Source organism: Megascapheus bottae, chromosome 6 (genome assembly GCF_031878675.1).
Source record: "Megascapheus bottae isolate mThoBot1 chromosome 6, mThoBot2.hap1, whole genome shotgun sequence".
Classification (NCBI taxonomy): Eukaryota; Metazoa; Chordata; class Mammalia; order Rodentia; family Geomyidae; genus Megascapheus; species Megascapheus bottae.
This window is the reverse complement of record NC_143514.1, coordinates 49,863,786-49,886,612: the sequence shown is the minus strand read 5'-3', so window position 1 is coordinate 49,886,612 and position 22,827 is coordinate 49,863,786. Positions and strand designations below refer to the sequence as shown.

Here is a 22,827-nt window from a genome sequence, read left to right as displayed (position 1 = left end):
TATGTAGGCTGAAGAAATTCCCCAGCTGAAAGAATTTCCTGTTCGTGGCAGCTTCTGTCCACTGTGCCTTTGAGTGACCTGTTCACTCTGTCTCCAGTGCTCTATTCTCTACCTACCCCACCCATCTAGTTTACTAGATGTAACTGCTCTGAAGGGCATCTCTGTCTGTGGTGTGATGGAGCTCAGGACTCCACCTGTGCACACGTGCACATCGGAGCATAGTTCTGCCAAGGCAGCAATGCCCCGTGTAGTCTGTGCATCTGCTGCTCCTGGCAGACACTGAGCTCCTCAATGGTTGGGACTATTTTCATCTTTGTGTTCCTGGGCCTGGGGCAACGCCTGACACATTGTGAGCAGGAAGCCAAGTAAATGCAGATCCAAATAAATAAATGAAAAGTGAATGCATGCATGAATAGATGAGTGCATCTATGAGTAGAGGAGTGCCGGCACGAATGAGTAAATGCATAAATAATGAGCAAAGATGTTTAGCTCCTCCTTCTTCTAGCTGTTGGGATTTCTTACAGAGTAAGCTATGGTTGCTATTCTTTCAGATCAGGTCCTTTCTCTTGAAAGAAATGCTTTTGAATTCAGCTTCATTTTTATAACATTAATAGTGACTGATCTGAGAAGCTTGAAACACGTAGAGCAAGTAGCAAATGTTGACTGGAAGGAAAAGGAAAGAAGAGGAGAGAGGAAGTGTGGGCCAAACTACTGCTTATGCTGGCTGCTTTTGTGAATGCGATGGAGAATAGAAGAAGCCTAGCCCTGAGACTGGGGCCAGGTCTTTGTCATAAGTGACTGAAGATCAACTTTCACTGCTCCTACTCCCGATAGCTCAGAAGAGGAGTCAATGAGAAAAGACTTGGAAATCAGTAAGAAACATCATGAAGCTGAGAGCTGATGGTTCACACCTGTAATCCTAGCTACTCAGGAGTCTGAGATCTGAGGGTTTTGGCTTAGGTTCACTTAACCAGCAAAAAGCCAACGGTAGAGTTGTGGCTTAAGTGTGGTAGAGTACCAGCCTTGAGCAAAAAAGCCTAACAGGAGTTTGAGGTGCTGAGTTCACATTTCAGTACTGGCACATGCACACGCACACACGCACACACACACACACACACACACACACGCACACACACACACACACGTAACATCACAAGATGTAAGGTGTATTATGATTATTGTTCCTGAATGATATTGCCTTGAGAAAAGAGTAGTTTCACTTGCTCAGCTAAAAAAAAGGATGATTTCAATATCAAGCAAATTCCATTTACTTCCTAAGACCTCTTTTAACTAGAGAGAAGACATTTTGTGAAATTAAATCACTGAATAAGCACAATTCTTTTTAGACAAGCAGGAAGCACATGGAGACCAGCAACCCAGCCTTCCACGTGCATGTGTGCCTTCACGACAGGCACGTTAGCTAGCTGGAGGTGGTACACTGTTGTGAAATGAGAAATTAAATAACACCACACATTATTATGGCTTCAAAGAGTAGATCCAGGCTTCAAGAAGCACACTTTTATCACAAGAACACACAACCTAAAGCCAAAATAGTTCAGTTTCATGTGCCAAAAATCTGTTCTCCGCATACATTGTTAGAAAGAGCAGTAGGGGAAGAAATCTGAAATTCACTGCAGTTTCCTTTGACGATAGCCAACATCTCCTCTCTTCCTTGGCAAGGAGGCCATTTTTTATGCTGTGTTTTGCACATAGAAATCTGCATACAGTGATTTGCATACCAAAAACATATTTGTAAAAAAAAACTGTTTGCTAGAAGGAGACCTGGATGCCACTAGTGGCTTCTACATACACAACAGCCCCAGGCTACTTGCTTTTCATTTTCCTCCACGCTGAATTCCCCACAAAGGGTTATGTACTTCTTGATGCGTTAAAAATGAAAGCAGCTATAGTCAAGAACAGCCGCCCCCACAATAATAGCAGAGACTACATCCTTCCTGCTAAGAGCCTGTCCATTGTTTATGAAGAGGCTGGTAAAGATAATTATAAGTGCTACTCTAGATGGAACTTTTATTTCCACACCAGATGGTTGCTTATTTTCACAGTCTGTCTTGAGGGAAGGTGCTGTGGCTTCCCAGCTTTACGGATGAGGAAACTGAGGCACGGGGAGGTAAAGTCACATGCCAGATCTGTGTAAATCAGGAGGGGGAAAAATCAAGTCTAGAAACCTAGTTTTGAGTGCTCAGCCCTTTCCAGCCACTCTTCCTCCCACTTCCTCTCTCCTCAGATTTATTGCAAACTATGATGCTATCGTCCTCTCCCTGGATGCAACTTAGTAGTCTGGGTGAGCTATCATGCTAGTAGATGCATGGTGTTTTCTTTTTTCTTACCAGGACAGCCAGTCCCAATGTTCAGCAAAGGTGCCTATGAATCCAGCCTGTGATACAGTGGGGTTTGGGAAGAGCAGGAGAAGTCCCCCCTGCACCCATAGTGGCTGAGATGCAATGGAAGAGCCCCACTCTGTGCCTGTATTCCGTCACCAACTCAGTGCCAGCCCAGCTGTGTTCTTACAAACACAGAATGGTTTGTTGGGGCTTAATTACAATGCGACTTACAGAGTCGTTATCAGCAGCAAATCAGATGCTCCCCTTGGTGCTCTTCTTCAAAGGAAAACAAATTTGGTAGTGGCTCTTTGAAATTGGTTCATCTGATGCATCCTTTGGATTTTTCCATTCTACAGCGCTGGAAAGAAATTAACCACTTCTGGTAAATTAAGAGAGGGGAAAAGTACTGGATTACAGGGCTATGGATTCCTACCTAGTCAGGTGCCGGGGCCAACCGGCAGCAAACCAGGGTTCGCAGATTGGGGTTCCTGAAATAGGGGACAAGGACTAGGAAGAAAAAGAAGAGAGACAGACACACTAGGTCCGGGATGTCCGCAGTCCAGGCAAAGACTCACTAGACTGCCGCGTTTATTTTCCCCTCCCCCTTCTTCCCTCCTCTTCTCCCAGGCAACCTCCAGGTGTTACATTCATATGGTAATTCTCAGGTCATTTACATAGAATAGGGCCAGAAAGCAATAAGACAATATAGCCATCGTCTGATGCAAGTCAAGGTACAGTTTGATTCCACTCTGGCTCCCAACATGTCCCCCGTTTTTTATTTTAAAAGAAACACAAGTGCAATTTTTACTCTTTTCTATACCCCTAATTTATCCTGTCGCATTTTCCAAAAATGACTTTGGTCCCTTGGTCCAACGGGGATTTGATGGGCGGAGATTCAACTTCCGTGACTTCTTCAAGCTGACTCAGGGGCGCCGTCTCCACGCTTGACCAGGGACCTTAAGAAGCCTAGCCTGTTTTATCAAGGGGTTGCAAGGATTAGACACCAGGAACAACAATCTACTCCAAACTAGAAATCATACTTGACATTCAACAACTGCACAAACCATCCTTGGCCACAACAGCGCAGCCTACCTAGCACCCGTTTGCAAAGGCTTTTTCTTGATTGTCTGGGGAACTAAATTTCTGCAACCTTAACAATGCTTCAGTTGTCAGATCTAAACAGATTAATAGAGACACAAGCTTCAGATCCACAAACTTTTCCTGAATTTGTGGCTGGTGTCAAAAATAAAAAAAATTCGCTCAATTAGGACTTTAGACTACCCACTATCACAGAAGATTGACAAGTTCCTGCCCAGTTATGAAAGGCACGGGCATTAGTAAGGCATGCTTACAAACTATTCTATGACCTCCCGGCTCTGATTAATTTGAATGGCCAAGCACAAGTGACTCTAAGATCTGACACCAACTCTGCCATCCAAGCAGAGGCTTTCCTGTCCCGGTAGTGTCTCTCCACACAGGGATAAACATCCCATTGGCAATTCACTTTGTTGGTTGCTGGATTTGAACTCAGGGTCTGGGCGCTGTCTCTCAGCTCTCCAGCTCAAGGCTAGCGCCCTGCCACTGTGAGTCCCGAGCTTGGTGCTTGAGTGCTTCCCCCCAGCTTTTCAGCTCAGAGCTATCACTCTGCCACTTCGAGCTCCAAAGCAACTCTGTCCCAGCATCCTGCTGGCAGATTAGACACCACAGTCTCACAGGGACTTTGCTTTGCCCGGGCAGGCTCAAAACTGTGGCTTTCAGATCAATGAGTCTACAAAAGGCCACTTTACTCCAATTAGAAGCAACAAGGTGGTCAATACAGAAATAGTCTCTAAGCATGATCTTACCTGGAACTTGGTGAGGGCCAAACTTACATCTGAATGAGGATCTGCTGTCCTTCTCCATGGGCCTTCTGGAGATTGCTATAAAGTAACTTACAAGAGTAAGCTGAAATAGCAATTAAGCAATTACTTTGGTAGTCCTGATTTTCCTTTTTTCTCTTTCTTTAAACATTTAAGACAATTTCACTTTCAAATATTGTTTAGAAACCCATTTCCAATGTTCTTAAAACTTTTGCTGATACTGGCTTAAACAATCAACACCTTAGCCTTTATTTGCAATTGAAAAACCTTTAAGGGCACAAAGAACTCCTTCTGCCTTCAGGCCCCCTAGGGCTCAAGTCACTCCTCTTGCCTTTTAGAAAAGGGCTTTTTTTTTTTTTTTTTTTTTTTTTTTTGCAGTTTAGATTACTGTCTTAAACTCCAACAACAATTTAAACTCAAATAACAGTTTTTCCCTAATGCAAGAACTATAGACATCAGTGCACCAAAAGTCTAGGTCTGGACTTAGTTTCCTCTTTTTTTTTTTTTTTTTTTTTTTTTTCACCCAATAGCATGGAGATAAACCTTTAAACATTCCTTTAAAATACTAATCACATTATCCACATTTTACCATCAGATTTGCAAGAAAAGACAGACAGGCAAAATTTCTGACGTTAATGAACAATTTCACATTTAAATCTCTAATACATGTTTCCAAACTTTAACTTAAAGTAATAAATTCCAAATTCCCTAACATCTCTGTGCTAAACAGGATACAATGTTTACAATGTAAACAGTTGTATGCCTTGCAATAAAATGCAGATTTCAGGATCTAGAAAAATATTTACCAGTTTTTCTTTAAGACAATGCAATAATCCTTTGAGACATAGGAAACATTCAAACCTACTAATTTTCTTGAAGTTTAGACTTAGATTTACCCAATTGCTTTTGTGTTTCAAATGAGCTCAACCATTGTTTTATACAGCATGCTGACAATTTAACCTTGAACATGTTCACTCACACCCATTCGTACACACATTCATACTCAAAGATCTTAAAGCGCGCAAAATTAATATCGGCCGTTCATTTTCCGGAAATTTTAGTACCATGAGGGTTTTTTTGTTGTTGTTGTTTTTTGTTGTTTTTGTTTTTAAACAAAGCTTTCTAACAAGGCAACTTAGCTGAAATTTATTCTTCCAGAGTTTGTTTCTGATATCAGACATATTACTTTTTGCAGATGAAAGTTGGGTGGGAGTCTTAAACCTAGGAGAACTAAGACAAGTCTGTGTCCTGTCACCAAGTGTCTCTAGACTGTCACTTCAGCAGGTTGTAGGAAAAAGGAAACTGAACGAAGCCTGCAGCTGCTTTGTCTGGCCTCTGCTCACCTCAGCTGCAGCGGATTGGGAGGGGCCATACCAGGCCCAGAAATGTTCAAATAAATAACAAGGATGTGTGCTTGAGTACGCACAGAAAAACCATAAGGATCCATACTTAGAAATGGTACCAATTTTAAAGACAAAACTGGACAAGGAAAAATATGTAACACGAACAAGACAAACGGAGACTTTTAAATAATCAGACATTGACATATAACAAGAAAATTGGACTCAATCAGATACACTTAACACAAAAAACATGAGCTCAAATGAATGTTTTCACCAAACAGTTATTTTTAGATTTAGACATGTCTTGCTGGTGGGACTCTCAGGTATGCCTTGATATTGACAAGAAACTCAGAAGGGGAAGGGGGGTCAAGGCGTCCCTTGACCACCCAGGCCTCTATTTTAGGCCCACAGTGCACCCCCTTTTTTTTTTTTTTTTTTTTTTTAAATAAAATAGAATAAAAAAAATAAAACAAAACACAGACATACAGGGGGTCGGCCGACTTCTACTTACCTCTGGAGGCCTTTGCTTTTCACCTGGGCATCTTTTATAAAAAAGGTTATTAAGAAGAGGGATGGTAAAGACAAAATAATGTCACATATTAAATTGTGTAGAGTCAATGAATATGTTAAAAGGTCCCTACATAATAGTAAAAGGAGGAGAAACACAGCTCATATGAATGTGTGGAACAAGTGGATCAGTAGCAGTCCCGATTGACATGCACAAATAACTCAGGTCCTTTCCACGTCGCAGGATGCACCACTGGAGGGTTGGGGGTGTAGGCCCAGTGAGTCGCTGCTTGGATGGCCACTGTCACTCTCCACGATCCGAACGCAGCGTTCAGGCAGCCAGCGGGCGTCATTTTCTCCTTGTGAAAAAACACATACATGCCCTCGACCCCAGGTTAGAACAGGATCGGGTCCATGCCAAGCACCAGTTAGGGGATCCTTCCACTTTACTAAGGCAAAAGCACGCTGCTCTCTTTTTTCCCAGAATCGCTGAGCAGCAGATAAATTATTTGAATCCAAATTCAAAAAATTTAAAACAAATAAAGCATGATTAAGTATATTCACAGGGGTAGCGGGATACGACTCCCCTTTCTGTATTTTAGCAATTTGATGTTTTAATAATCCATTAGCTCTCTCCACGATGCCTTGGCCTTGAGGATTGTAAGGAATGCCTGTAATATGAGTGATATTATAGGAACGGCAGAAGGATTGAAATGCTCGGCTTGCATAGCCAGGGCCATTATCTGTTTTTATTTGCGAGGGAATCCCCATCACAGCAAAGCATCGAATGCAGTGAGAGATACAATGTTTAGTGGCTTCCCCAGCAAGGGGGGTGGCCAAGATAAAATTAGAATAAGTATCTACAGTAACATGAACATATTTTAATTGGCCAAATGATGGAACATGCGTGACATCCATCTGCCAAATGTGATTAGAAAGCAGTCCTCGTGGGTTTATACCTAAATGGGGGGCTGGTGAAAAAGGGACACAGTTGGGGCAAGTCTTGACTATTTGCCTCGCTGCTTCCCTAGATAATTTGAACTGTCGGCGCAAGGCTCGACTGTTTTGATGGTGGATGGCATGTGACTGCTTAGCAAGTTCAACCTGAGTTAAGTAAACTCTGGTGGCGGAGTCAGTGACCGCATTGCCTTCACTTAAAGGGCCAGGAAGATTAGTGTGAGCTCGAACAAAGCCAAAAAAACAGGGGTGGTTGCGAGAACAAAGCAAAGTTTGTATTTGGCGAAATTGGGTCTGAATATTGGAGTTAGTAGTTCCAATAAAGGGAACAGTTTCTATGACTTGAAGAGCACGGATTACATATTGACTGTCTGAGTATAAGTTAAAGGGCTCGTCTTGTAACAGGACGAGTGCCTGTAAAACAGCCTCTAACTCCACCTCTTGGGCGGAGGAAAAACCTGTAACCCAAGATTGAGTTTTCCCATTAATGGTCAGAGCAGCCGTTCCATTTGAGGATCCATCTGTAAATACCAAAGCGGCAGAGGATAAAGGCGAGGCCTGTACTATGGAAGGAAATAGAAACGTATGACACGCAGCAAATTGGAGAAGTTTGTTAGACGGGTAGTGATGCAAAATTTTTCCCGTATAATTGGCCCAAGCAATGGCCCAAGGATCGCAATGGGCGAATAGCCAATCTTGTTGTTGTAAATTATATGGGACACAGATAAAATGAGGTTCCTGACCTAAATATTTACGGGAATCCACTCGGCACATGTGTATCAGATTAGCTACCAATTCGTAGTAGGGGGTCAGCACTTTGCCGGGTGTTGATGGTAGATAAAGCCATAAAAGTGGGCCATCCTGCCACAATACAGCAGTTGGGGAGTGAGAAGTAGCTAAAATGTAAACTCCCCAGGGTTTAGAATAGTCACAATAGGTCATTTGTTGCTGGGAAATTGCCTTTTCTACAATTTGGATGGCCCTCCTGGCGTCAGGATTTAATTCGCGCAAGGATGTAGGGTTGGTATCTCCTTTTAAGAGATCAAAGAGGGGTTTTAACTCTCCTGTGGAGAGCTTTAGATAAGGCCGAAGCCAATTTATATCTCCTAAGAATTGCTGAAAATCATGAAGAGTTCTTAAGTGTGAAGTTTTTAATTGTATTTTTTGGCTTTTAAAATAGTGTGGGCCTAATATATGGCCTAGATATGTAAAAGGCGGGTGTTCCTGAACCTTTTCAGCTGCTATTACAAGGCCAAAGAGGCTCAGATCCTGCTTTAGTTGTCCAAAGGCTTGTCGTACGACGATAGGGTCAGAACAAGCCAACAAGATGTCATCCATATAATGAACAATATAAACAGAAGAAAATTTTTCACGAGTGGAAGAAATGGCTCTAGCCACAAAACTTTGACATAAAGTTGGGCTATTTGCCATGCCCTGTGGGAGCACAAGCCAGTGATATCGCTTCATGGGTTCTTTAAAATTAACAGAGGGGACACTGAAGGCAAAGCGCTTACAGTCTTGAGGCGCCAGGGGTATAGTATAGAAACAATCCTTCAAATCTATAATAATCTTATAAGTATCCTTTGGGATTGCCATGGGTGAAGGCAAGCCAGGCTGTAGGGCCCCCATCAGTTCCATTGTGGCATTTATTTTTCTCAAATCCTGTAACAGCCTCCATTTACCTGACTTTTTCTTTATAACAAAAATTGGAGAATTCCATGGAGAGTTAGAAGGGGCCACATGCCCCAAGTCCAGCTGCTCCTGTACTAGCTGCTGTACTGCAATGATCTTTTCTAGTGAAAGAGGCCACTGTTCAACCCATACCGGTCGTTCAGAGAGCCAATTTATGGGATCAGCATGTGGGGGAGGGCAAACGACAGCTCCCGTCAAGGGATACCCCAATCCTTGTCTCGTAGGGTGAGACTGGGGTTGGAGTGGCTCTAGCTCCCCCTGTGCTGCTCGGCCTAGTCCCCTAAAGGGGAGGAGGCCTTGATCAAGTAACTGCCTAGTGACCGCAGCACTAGGACTAAACATATACACTCCCATTTTTTCCATGATATCACGACCCCATAAATTAATTGGCAGATGATCCAAGACAAATGGCTGAAAATGACCAGAGTGCCCTTCCTCATCTCTCCAAACAAGGATCGCACTGCTCTGCTGTGGGTCAGTTGCTTGCCCAACCCCCTGTAGGGAAGTCATAGAGGTTGTCAGGGGCCATTGGGCTGGCCAATGTTTTTTAGATATCACAGACACATCTGCTCCAGTGTCTAATATTCCTTTAAAGGGCTTTTCTTGTATAAATATAGTCATCTCAGGCCTCTCTTGTTTTATGCTTTGTACCCAATAGATATCAGAAGATCTAAATCCTCTCTGTCCACATGGGGAATTAGCAGTCTCCCCGGGAGGTAAAGGCACAAATATTAATTGTGCTAATTTTTGACCGGCTGGGATCGATACCACGTGTTTCGGGGCAGAGGCCATAACTTTGATTTCTCCAGTAAAATCCTGGTCAATTTTGCCAGGTGTAATCTGTATCCCTTTAAGGGCTGAGCTACTTCGCCCTAACAGCAATCCAGCCACTCCCGGGGGAAGGGGGCCGAAGACCCCCGTGGGGAGAGCTTGTGTCCCCATCTCTGGGGTCAATACTGAGCAGGTGGAGGAACAGAGGTCCAATCCTGCACTTCCTGGGGTGGCACGGAGGAGGCCGGAGACTGATCTTGGGGGGTTGTTAGAAGATGCACTTGTGGCCGAGAAGAGGGAGGGACTGCCCCATGGTTTTGCGGGGCCAGGGGCTGGCCCCTCCTCCAGTTTCCCGAAAGCGGGCGGCCATTGCGATCTGTTCTTGACCTGCAATCTTTAGCCCAGTGCTTCCCTTTACCACAGCGTGGACATGTGCCAGGTGATTTTTCTCTCTTTTGCCTGGCCTGGCGTGGGCATTGCGTCATCCAATGTCCTATTTGTCCACAAGAGAAGCAACGCCCTGGGGGTCTAGCAGCCCGAGAATGCCGCTGACCTCTATATTTTAGAGACTCAGTAACAGTCTTTCCTTGAGGAGCGGCGGCTAAAGTAAGGCCTTGTACATGGGAGGGTCCAATATCAGCACACAGTGAAATAAAGTCCGTGATTCCTCCCTTATTCCTATGGGGTCTGATAGCTGCCTGACAGGCGGCGTTGGCATTTTCATAGGCTATGTGTCTAACTATAATCTCCCTTGCATTCTCATCTTGTACTAGGCGGTCTGCAGTCTCCATTAATCGAGACAAAAATTCTAGATAAGGCTCATTTGGTCCCTGTTTAACTTCTACTAGATTTTTTGTACGATTGGAATTGCGTAACTTTTTCCAAGCCTCTCTCGCCGCAGCATTTATTTGTAAATAGGCCTCCTTTGCATAACCCAATTGATCTTTGGTGTTTTTATAGGTTCCCTCTCCTAACAACTGATCAACAGTGTAAGGCAGGTTCTTAGACCTATTTGTTTCAATTTTAGCCCGACACTGTGCAGTGAACTCTGTCTCCCATAATAAGTACTCTCCTGCACTAAGGCATGCTCTGGCAAGCCGCTTCCAGTCATTTGGGCATGCAATACCAGCACACGCGGCCTCCAATATTACTTGAGTAAAAGGGGCAGTTGGCCCATATTGGGAGCAGGCATTTTTTAAATCCTGTAATAGTTTAACAGGAACAGGTTGATGGTTTACTTGTTCATCATAATCAACTAAACTAGGGAAGCATCGAGGCCCTGAAATACCTTCCCTCTCTCTAGCAGCCTGAGTCAGGTTTAATTGCGATGCACTGTGCCTGGTTGTAGTGCCTGTTAAAAGGGACTTGTTGCTAGGGCCTTTAGGCTTGCCTAAAGGTTGAGAAAGGGATTGAGGCCGTAAGGCTGCAGCCGGAGGCGGTGGGTGTGAGGGGTAAGGTTTAGAATCAGACACCATAGTGGCCTGAAGGTCATATTTCTTTCCTACTTCTGGGGGGGCTCTCTGCTCTGTCCCCATTTTCGATAGAAAATGTAGGATTTCTTCTAACTTCTTCTCCATCGTAGCCATTCGGCCCTCCATTGACTCATCATAACTTTCCTCCTTGATATTCAAACCTGAATTCTGATACTCAATATCTACTGGTTGTTGTTCCCTTTTCAAGATCTCACTTAGACTCTCTTGGGCTGCGGCATATGGCTCAGCCTCAGGTTTTTCAGAAGGGTCCTTTAACTCATAAAGTTCCCTTAATTCAAGATTAAGTTCAGCATTTTCATGTAGAGGATCTATGTATTCACTTACTAAACTCCATACAGTAGCAGCCTCTATTGGGGTCTTCTCGGGGCCATATACATCATAATAATCTAGAATTCTTTTTCCTATCCGCTGCCAGGCTTTTTGGAATTCCTCCTCTATAGACCTCGGGCATGCCTCCTCGACAAACTGTAGGAAGCTCTGAAGCACCCCTTTTTCCACCCGCGTTCCGTGGGCTTCAAATAGGCCTGTTAAGATCGGTAGAAATAACCCATGGCTATTAGCTTGACCCATAATTTTTACTCCTGACTATACTCTCTTAATAGTCCTACGATGTGTTACTCACCACAGGGAGGGGTCCTTCACCTTCGTCCCAGATTTTCAGGGTCCCTGTTCGGGCGCCAGATGCCGGGGCCAACCGGCAGCAAACCAGGGTTCGCAGATTGGGGTTCCTGAAATAGGGGACAAGGACTAGGAAGAAAAAGAAGAGAGACAGACACACTAGGTCCGGGATGTCCGCAGTCCAGGCAAAGACTCACTAGACTGCCGCGTTTATTTTCCCCTCCCCCTTCTTCCCTCCTCTTCTCCCAGGCAACCTCCAGGTGTTACATTCATATGGTAATTCTCAGGTCATTTACATAGAATAGGGCCAGAAAGCAATAAGACAATATAGCCATCTTCTGATGCAAGTCAAGGTACAGTTTGATTCCACTCTGGCTCCCAACAGTCAGGATTATGAAGAACATTTGTTTTCTTTAAAGATGCTTTCCTTGGTGTTTTTCCCCTCCACCTACTATCCCTTTGCAGGGCATGATATTAGTTTATATTTAATCATATCCTGGCATCTGCAACTTGCTATTGTCTACATGGCCTCATTCTGAAACCTCATTATGTGCTGGTCACTGTTACAGAGCTTTTGACACTTTCAGCAATAAATCCCTCAGATAGGATCTATGTCACTGCCTTTCAACGATTTCCAGCTTGAGCAAGGAAAGCAGGCCGATAGGCACCGAAGCCTACCTTGGTCACTGGAGTCTGACTTTACTTGACCTCTTGAGCCTCAGTTTCCTCATCCACAAAATGGGGCAAATAAAATGGGGGAGGACCACCTTCCTCTTACGTTGTTAGCATCAAGGACAGCAACAAAAAGAAGCTCAGCTTTGTTCAGGACACAAGGTACCTAACTCCAGAAGGTGGGTTTTGACCTGATCCAGGGGCTTTATTCTTACAGGTCAAGGCTGGAGCTACAGGATGCCCAATGAGCTTGAAGGGGAAATGTGCTCCGGGCTTCCACTAAGAATGGCACCTGTACAGAAAGCCCATGAGTGTTTGTTTCCTGGATCTCCAACTGCACGCTGATGTTGAGATGGGAAGGTGTAGGATGGTGGTCCTGGATGTGAGGGAACACATCCCTGACTCACAGAAGGCAGGGTAGAAGGACTAGGCTGTGAGAGCTGGGTCTGGGGGGACTATGGTCTCTGGAGTCAACCTTGGTCTGCCCTTCTCTAGATTTTGTAAAGATAAATATGTTTATAGTTGTTACATATAGGGTGTTACATTATTTGCATTAAAAAATCCTAATGTAGACAAATACCAACCTCACATGTGGTTGTAATATATTTATGAGTTATGTAAAGTTCTGAGCACAATACCTGGCATAGCGCATAGCTGCTATAAATATTGGTAACATTTATCATACACGGGGAATAAATAAATGAAGTTTGAAGCCAGGTACTGGTGACTCCTAGCCATTCAGGAGGCTGAGATCACAACTGGAAGCCAGCCCAGGCAGGAAAAGTCCATGAGATACTTCTTTTTTCTTTTTTCTTTTTTCTTGGTTGTGGGGTTTGAACTCAGGGCCAGCACCCTGTCTCAGAGCTTTTTTACGCAAGGCTAGTGCTCTACCACTTTATATCACAGCACTACTTCCCCATGACTCTTCTCCAATAAACTACTCAGAAAAGGCTGGAAGCAGTGCTACAGCTTGAGTGGTAGAGCCCTAGCCTGGAGACAAAGAAGCTGAGGTATAGGGCCCAGGACCAGCACAAGAAAAAAGCTTGAAAACACAATACAGATAAGCAAGATAAATGGTACTAGTTTTTAGTATGATAAAAGAGCTTTGTATGCTTGTTGGTATAGTTGGGGAGACATCAAGGCAAAGACGATGGTTATAGTAACAAATCCTGTAGCCAAAACAGAAGAGGAAAGAAAGGATCATGATTCCATGCCACGTTCCCTTCCACTCTCTCCAACCAAAAAGCACCCTGTGCATGCAAGATGAGGCCTAACAAGCCTACAGAATCTCTTTCCAGAATACCATGTTATTAGTATCGTCCAAAAACATTGAAAATTTTCTCTATGGTAGGAAGGATAGATACACTGACATATAAGGATAGAATTTAAGAATATAGGACTAGCCGGGAGTTTGGCCTAGTGGTAGAGTGCTTGCCTAGCCTGCACGAAGGCCTGGGTTCGATTTCTTGGTACATACATAGAAAAAAAAAAAAAGCTGGAAGTGGTGCTGAGGCTCAAGTGGTAGAGCTCTAGCCTTGAGAAAGTCCAAGAACAGTGCTCAGGCCCTGAGCTCAAGCCCAGGACTGACAAAAAAAAAAATATAGGACTAAAATATAGCTCTGTGGTAAAGTATTTATCTAACATGGACAAGGTTCAATTCCTGGCAACACACACACACACAGAGAAAAAATAATAATTTCCTTACATGGAGCCTGCAAGTTTGGGTCACTGTGGCAACACTCATCACTACATGCAGGTAACCCATGAAAGGACTAATGTTTTGAAAAACCACCTCCTAGAACAAGTAAAATAATGCATATATTGGATTAGAGGCAATATATATAGTAGAGGTACATGCAGAATGGAGATAATACCATACAATTGATATTGAATAAATAATTCTACAGTACATTATGAACTAGGTCTAAAGACATGTACTCTCAACCTCTATATCCACTTACGTCTTAGGGGCAGTTGCCCCCACCCAAGAGCCCCATACAGGCCCCTAAGATAGTGTTATGTGACAATCATTGATTTCTGTAACTGATGTCTGTGAAGCTTTACAAATCACTGAATTTTAAACCATATTCCTCACATCTATTCTACTAAAAAATGCAAGTAAGCTTAAAAAAAATCAAGAATTGTAAGTGGGGTTGGAGGCATGGCTCAGTTGCTGGCCAGTAGAAAAAGCATCAGGTACCAAGTTCAAGTCCCAGTCTTAGAACAAAACAAAGTGACACACATAAACAGGGCATTTCTGCTTACTTTGCAATTGATGACATGAAATCAGTAAGCTAAACATTTTGATTAACTCAGGTATTATTATAGTTGTTGTTGTTTTATTGGTAGTAGGGCTTGAACTCTGGGCCTGGGCACTGACTCTGAGCTCTTCAGCTCAAGACTAGTGCTCTACCAGTTAAGCCACAGCACTACTTCTGGTTTTCTTTTTTTTTTTTTTTTTTTGCCAGTCCTGGGCTTGAGCTCAGGGCCTGAGCACTGTCTTTGGACTTTCTCAAGGCTAGAGCTCTACCACTTGAGCCTCAGCACCACTTCCGGCTTTTTTTCTATGTATGTGGTACCAAGGAATCGAACCCGGGTCTTCATGCATGCTAGGCAAGCACTTTAACCACTAGGCCAAACTCCTGGCCCCACTTCTGGTTTTCTTGTGGTTAACTGGCAATAAGAGTCTCACGGACTTTAGAGCCTGGGCTGGCTTTGAACCGCGATCCTCAGATCTCAGCCTCCTGAGTAGCTAGGATTACAGGTGTAAGCCACCAATGATACTCAGGTATCATTATATGTGATCCACATACCTGTTTTTCTCAAAAACCCATTTGCTTCTCTTTCCTTCTTTAAAATAAAATTAGTAGAAGTTCAACTTCACACTGTGACATGATTCTCTAAAATTAATGATTGCTGCATCTGTAGAGACTTCACTTGTCATTCATCCCTTAGAGGTAATTTCCACTTCTTCCATCAGGGTGAGTTTTTTAAACACGTATTTAGGTGGCATTTAATGTGACTGTCACAACCAGCAGTTTCCTTATGCAATTGTCAACCTGCTTGAAGAAGACAGAGATAAGGGTTTGGCCTTAAGGATTAAATAGGTACTGAGGTGCATTTTACAGTCTCATGATATCTTATAGTAGCTATATTAAGATCTAATTCACATGCCATGAAATTCAGTCTTCTCAAGCACACAACCTATAGTTTTGAGTATATTCATAATGCGCACTATTAATTCCATTAATTCTTGAGTGCTTTCATCACCCCAAAGAAATCTTGTGCCCACTAGCAGTCGCTCTCCATTTCCCCTCCCATTTGTGCCTACCAGTCCAGTCTCTGGTGCCAATACACTTTCTGTCTCCATGAGTTTGTCCAATTGAGATATTTTATATAAATAGAATCATATAACATGTGGCTCTTTGGATTTGGCTTCTCTTACTCAGCATAATGAGTTCAAGGTTTGCCCTTATTGTAGCATGTATTTTCTTTCTTTTTATGGAAAATAGTATTTTATTCATTTTTGCTAGCAGGCGCAGTACTGGTGATTAAACTCAGGCCTCAAGCTTGCTAGACAAGCACTCTTCCATTTGAGCCATGCTTCCATTGCAGTTTATACCTTTTCTTGGTGAAAACTTTCCAGTGTATGAACATACAAACATTTTTACCTATTCATTTGTGATAGACATTTGGGTTGTTTCTACTTGGGGGCTATTCTGAATAAAGTTTGTCATGATTCTTTTAACTAAAGTGAAATTCGTATAACACTAACATTCTGATTAGTTTTAATTATGCTACCCACAGTTTTATAAAAATCAAGTGTATAGTTCAGTGGCATTTTGTGCACTTTCAATGTTGTTCAATCTCTTTCTCTACTTTCAAAACTTTAGACAAAAATTGTAATATCTCATATCCATCCAATAGTCACACTTTCTTCCCCAGCAGCTGTTACTTTCTGTCCCTCCAGGCCCTCTCCTCTTTTGGAGAGGTCACGTAAAGAGAGCCATACATTCTATGACCTTTTCTGTCTGGCTTCATTCATTTAGCGTTATGTTTTTGAAGTTCATTCATGTCATAGTGTGTATCAGTATTTTGTTCCTTTTTATAGTGTAATACTATCCCTCTGTATGTAGGTGTCATAATTATCTGCCCAGTCAAGTGGTTTATTTGCAGTATTTGGCTTCATTGTCATTTAGCTGCTTACTATTCTGCTTGGTGTCACCATTACCTAGATTTTTATGATAACATTGTAACTGGCCCATCTCTCCTCTGCTCCACTTTTCTTACAGCAGTTTGAAGGTGGTTCAATGGTTTTAAGAATAGATTCAGATGGTCAGGAATTACAGGTATGGCTCAAATGGTAGCATGCCATCCTTGAGTGAAAAAGGCGGGGGGGAAGAGATTGAGCTCAAATCCCAGTATTGACATTCTCCCCAAGTAAGTTCAAATTATTAATATAAACTATAAAGCCTGCATAGCTCCATTGGTGTTTACGTCTCCCACCACCCTCTGAACAACTGAATGACACGTGCCAATGTGCACTGCTCCTGGTTTTCAGAACCACCAGGCTTGCTTTCTCTTCAGGGCAGGTGCACAAGTCGTGCCTAGTGTCAAATTCCTGCTTATTCTCAAGGTTTCTTCTTAAACAGAATGTAAATCTTACTATTCTTTTTGACACTTTTACACACTTGTAATTTATTTTCCTGTTAGATTGTAATTCCACAGTGGCAAGGCCCAATATTATGACCCTCAGCCTTGCCAATGCATGACACATACATCATGCCCATTCGTAGTGTTGTACACCTCTAGGACATTAGTAGAATTACCAAAATGGCACTAAAAATTTAAAATCAAAGAAGCTGAAAATAAGCTAAAACTGATCTACACACACACACACACATATATATAGTTATAGTCTCATTGTTAATACCCTTCTTCCCAAATAGTAAAACTCAGAGCTTCTAAACAATCTTGAAACTTAAACTTCTTTGAACATAATTCATTGCTCATGATTTCAAAAACTGATCTTTAAAATTATTAAGATGAAACAAAACAAAATCCTAGCCAGGTGCCAGTGGCTCACACCTGTAATCCTAGTTACTGAGGAGGCTGAGATCTGAGGATCAAGTGGCAGAGCACAAAGAGGCTCAGGGACAGCACTGAAGCCCTGAGTTCAAGCCCCAAGACCAGCAGGAAAAGATAAAACACCATAAGCAAATCATAATAGAATAACTGGATGCAAAATGTGATCTTTCTGATGCCAGGGATGATTCTCACCTTTGAGAAAAGCTCAAAAGAAACACTTTCTAAAGACACATTTGTACAAGGAAAAATACATCACTACGTTCTTTCTAATCTTTATCATGTGGTGTTAACATGTAAACACGACCTTTGTTTTTCAAGATTTTTACCTACCCCCTTTATTCATTTCTCAAAGGACAGATCTGTGGATGAGATTACAGATCTGTTATGAAATTACTTTCAAATACTTGCCAAAGAGACTTTAATCACCACCTGAGGAAAGATAAATAGCCTGAGCAAGTTTCCCTAGCAGTAGGAACTGAGGATTAGAAAAGGAAAGTAACAGTATGTGATAGAAAGCCTTTTATTACACACACACACACACACAGAGTGTTTGTGATCAGTCCCTTCAAGCTATGACTGACACTGACCTGGTATATAAAATACCTTAAAAGTTATTTCTTTGTAGTTTGGTTACTTCTAAGAAATTATGTTATACATTTTCAGTTGGGAAACATTACAAACTCCACTGGTGTGAAGTTAGAAATAATTTTAAGGTACTATGACTTATGAAAAGGATAGTCATTGGTTATATCCAGGTGTTGAGCTGGAATAATGAAGACAACATAGACTCTGATTCTGGCTGTATATCGCTTATTAGCTATGGCTTTGAACATGTCATCTAGGATCAGAGTCTGTTTTTATATATAAAATGGACTATTGCAAGAATTATTGAGATTATATGTGGAAACAAATATAAAATGCCAAATAAAACCAGATGAATGTAATGGCTTTTGTAATTCTAGTAAGTCATGATTTCAGAATGTGCTAATTAACAGCTGTAGAGAAAGAATAACCCCACACATTCTTAACTGGAATGGACCTGTTAGTTAAAAAAAAAAGAAGACTGAGGAAAAAAAAAAGTTTCCACGTATATTTCACATATACATGGGAAGCCAGAAGAGAAAGGGCTAAGAAGTGATTTTGAATGCCAGCTAACATAGATCTTCAACAAAGAATGACAAATTTTACAGAAAATTCAGGAAAAGGACTTTGAGTGTTTGGAGGAAGAAGCCACTGGAGAGGGGAAGGGGGATGAGGTAAATGCATGGATAAAGCTACTTAAGGAAGCGTATTAATAGAGATACCTCACATACTATCTCAAAGCCAATCCAGGCCTCAAGCTGCCTTTGCTGGATAACCTTTGTTCTGTCTGGTGGAAGGGGAGGAAGGAGACTTCTTGTCTTTCTAAATCTATGCTCAGCTGCTTGTTGGAAAATCCAGGGATGGTAAAAAGATCTCTTGAATGTTCTTGCTGCTGCTTGTTTTCAGCTCACAATCCTTCATATTTTGGGGTAGCACATTTTGGTCTTCACACAGGCAAGGCAAAACACTGAAAGGTTTACATTATTTTAAATAAACAGCAACTAGGAAAAGAATCCATAAAAATCCAAACTGACATTGTCTTTAGATTGCACTTTATTCTGGCTTGTCAGCTATCCAGGACCTTATTCAAATAGACATGTGTAAACCACCAATTAAAACACTGTGAATAGAAATACATAGACTGAATATGAAAACTATCTCCTGACAGTATATACTCATGACAGTCAGGATTATGCTGTTCAGTTCTCCTTAGATTGCTTTTTCTAAACATACACAATGTATACCACAAAATTTTCTGCTGTTATCAACAGAATAACCATGAAATATCACAGACCAGAACAAGTGATCTTTTAGTTGTGAAATCCATGGATTTCAGAGCTATTTTTTGAGTTATATTACTAGTAGAAGGAATTTTAATAAACTGTTGACTCAAGAAACTTCCTACAAAATAGAAAATAATTAAATAAAAAGTAATCACAACATAGATCAGTGGGGAAGTAGAAGACATGAACTGTTTGGTAAGGTATGTATAAAATAACTATAAAAACTTTCTACAAGTATTTTACAAGCCAACACTAGACAAAAATGTATATTTAAAGTTTTTGAAAAACAATCTGCACAATTAAGTTCCATTAAATTGAGCACTGTCCTTCACTGAGAACTTTTCTTCTCGATAAATGTACACACTAAATTCCTGAAGCAAGTTCAAGTGCCTTACTAAACCAATAAAAATCCTTCTTCATACAAAAGGACTAAGCAATACGGAAGCACTAAATATAAATAAGCTTCATTTTATCTCATTCACAAGTGCTGACTTCTAAATTCATATTATCTAATACAGCTTACATAAACCATGACACTTAAAAAATAAACCTTTTTAACCATGAAACCATTTACGATCAAAGTTAAAATGTGAACACATTTGAAGCTTGTAATTTAATTTAATACAAATTGTTAAGGTCACCATGTAACAATTTGGTAAATATTTTGGAATATATATTTCTTTTCTCTCCCTCCCACCCAATCCTAACTCTAACCACCCTAGATGAATCTCCAGTATGCCTGGGATTTATTTCTTATTCACCTTTTCCAAACATCTCTAATTCAAGGCCGACCACTGATTTTTATAATTTCTGTAAGAATGTGAAGCTATAGGGAATTGTTTCAGAACTTGAATTTCCACCAGTGTAAAGATCACTGAAACATCTACCAAATTATGTGAATAGTATTTATTACATTTCAAGTACGATTTTCCTTCTAAAGTCACCAAAACATTCTTTAATATTAAAAAAATTGTAGGAATTTGTAGGATCTTTTTCTTTAATGTCGGGGTGGTATTGTCTTCTTTGGATGTATGGCTGTTGAAAGCTGAGTTATACAAAAGAAATCTTTGGAGAACAGAGGCTTTTCTTTACATATTTATTCCCAGAGCCTGCCCTTCATCTCATTTTGACTCTCCAGATTGATCCAATTTTAGTGCTTCCTGGAGAGAGCTAGGCCTAATCAGCAACATCAGGAAGAGATGGGACAAAGAAAAATGAGAAAATACAGACCTTCTCATGGCTCTCAAAGCAGCGAACACATTCTATCAGGCAACGTAAAGCTCAATTTTACTTTTAGTAATTTTTTTTTTTAACCTGGATGGACAGGAACGAGAGCCATTCAATGAGGCCTTTATCTATTCAATGGATACAGGCCTCTATTGAGCCCAACACCGTGGGCCAGAACCTCGCTTTGTTCCTATTCCATAGAGTGGTAGGTATGCAGCAGTCACCCTAGACAAGGTCTGAGGGGCATTGACTCAGAGAGATGTATCTAGGCGCGCTAAACCACCTCACATTACTTCCTGTGAGTCCCTTTTTTCCCCCTTTGACTCCTGAAAGCTATCCAGTTAAAGCAACCACTGCCAACTCCCCAGAGATAATGCTTCCACCTCCCCCCACAACCCCAGAGTGAAACGTAACGTGCGCGGTCCCCCTGGGCTGCCAAAACCAAGGAAATCAGTCCTTAAAAAAAAGAATAATAAAATCAATAAAAAACAAAATAAATCAATAAGCATTCCGACTGCCTATGACGTCTCCTGCCCCTGAGTGCCTTAACATTTTCCACACCAGCTGCCTATCAGACCCCCCTCACTTGGAAATCAGGAGTCCCCAGACCCACGCCCTACTCCTTCTTCTCCTCCTTCTCCTTCTCCTTCTTCTTCTTCCTCTTCTTCTTCTGCAGGGATGGGGGCGCCTGGACCGCGGGCGGGCGAGGCAGCTTGAGATACACCTTGACCGAGTCGTAGATGAACCACTGCAGGGCGGTGAGGGTGCCGATCATGATGATGCGGGCGAACAGGCCCTTCCACACGCCCACGGGGCCCAGCCTCCGGAGGACGTCCAGCGCCGTGCTGCCCTTCTCCTTGTTCAGCACCGACACCACCGAGTCGGCTGGGTGGGACACCACGGCACAGAAGATGCCCGCGATGTAGCCGGCCACGAAGGTGATGCCCAGCTGCTCGGCCTTGGTGCACTGGCTCTGCGGCTTGGGCACCACGTACTTGTAGAGGGCCTCGACGGTGCGCTCGAAGCAGGCGAACTTCATCATGGTGTAGGGGATCTGCCGCATCCACAGCGGCGCCACGCCCTTGTAGAAGGCCCACAGCCCCTCCTCGCCGTACATCTTGGGCGCCGCCTCCCGCAGGGTGCCGGCGAAGCCCGGCTGCGTCTGCACGCGCACCTTCACCGCCTCCATGGGCGCCAGTGCCACGTCGGCGAAGAACTCGGCGGTGGCCGACGCGGCCAGGTACAAGCCGGTCCTCCAGGCGTAGGCCCGCTCCTCGCCCAGGAGCTGCGCGTAGCGGATCTTGAAGACCTCGTAGAAGCCGAACTTGAAGAAGCCCTGCATGGAGTAGCCGAAGAGGGTGGGGGCCCAGCCGCGGGCCAGGCCCCGCAGCCCGTCCTCGCGCACCGCCACGCTGAAGCCGCTGATAATGCCCTGGTACTTGACGGGGTCCACCTGCATGCGGCACTTGACCAGGTCGAGGGGCACGATGGCCGTGTGCGTCAGCCCGCAGCTCACCATCCCGCCCAGGCCGCACAGCAGCAGGTACTCGGGGGAGCCAAACTTGACCCTGTACTCCTCGTGGGACACGGCCGCCCACCGACGCCCGCGGACGCCCCGGCCCGCGCTCCCTGCCTGCTGGGCCGGGCCACCGCGGGCCTCACACTTGGCCACCCCGTCCAGGCACATACTTCCTTCGGGAGGCCTCCTCCGGCCCGGGCGAGCGGGCGCGGACGGACGGCGTCGTGCGCTTTCCCCCTCGAGCCCGCCTGCCCAACCGTCCTGGAGAGGGAGCGCGTGCGCCTGCGCAGTCGGGCGGGGTGGGCCCTCGGGGACCGAGCAAACCCGCAGCTGGCCCCTCTAGCACCGCCTCTTCCTCTTCCTGCCGGGTAGAAAGGGAGTGTCGGCCCTCCACGCGTCGTGATCTTCCCAGGTAGGACTTTCTGGAGGCCTCGGTTAACTGTGACCCTTGGGGTGGGGGTCACCTCCATGGCAACAGGAATCTGGCGTTGCAGACCCACCCACTCTGTGCTTTCCAGGCCTGCAGAACATTCTTCCCATACAGACGACATCTGCCCCAGCGGCCCCCCCCCCCCCGCCCTCCTCTAAACTGGGGAGCATGTGAATGCTGGTTATTTTCACCCCTTACCTAAGCTCTCAACTCTGAATCCTTGCCATGGCTTTGAACACAAAAGTGAATGTGAACCCTACTCTATGTCTTGTGGAGCTTGCACTGTCATGAGAATGGAAAATGAGACGTAAGTGCCTCCAGGTGTAAGTCAACAACATGAGATCATTCATCATTCACAATGTAGAATTAGGGTTTAGAAAAAAAAAACACAAACAAGCCAGATGTATTCCTGCTTACCTCTAAACAAAGGGGTTTAAAAAAAAA

General features: G+C 43.4%; 1 long non-coding RNA gene and 1 pseudogene across 2 annotated transcripts in view; both read right to left on the bottom strand.

Moving 5' to 3' along the window:
• LOC150061805 (uncharacterized) overlaps positions 1-22,372 on the bottom strand; it is a 40,205-nt gene extending 17,833 nt beyond the window's left edge. For both annotated transcript variants that reach the window (XR_016535947.1, XR_016535948.1), the window contains exons 1-3: positions 22,124-22,372; positions 15,068-15,316; positions 2,574-2,700 (exon numbers count right to left, since the gene is read on the bottom strand). This is a non-coding gene — a long non-coding RNA (uncharacterized LOC150061805). The remainder of the gene's footprint in view (positions 1-2,573; positions 2,701-15,067; positions 15,317-22,123) is intronic.
• LOC150061806 (solute carrier family 25 member 3 pseudogene) lies at positions 19,365-22,142 on the bottom strand (annotated as a pseudogene).
• Positions 22,373-22,827: the final 455 nt, after the last annotated feature.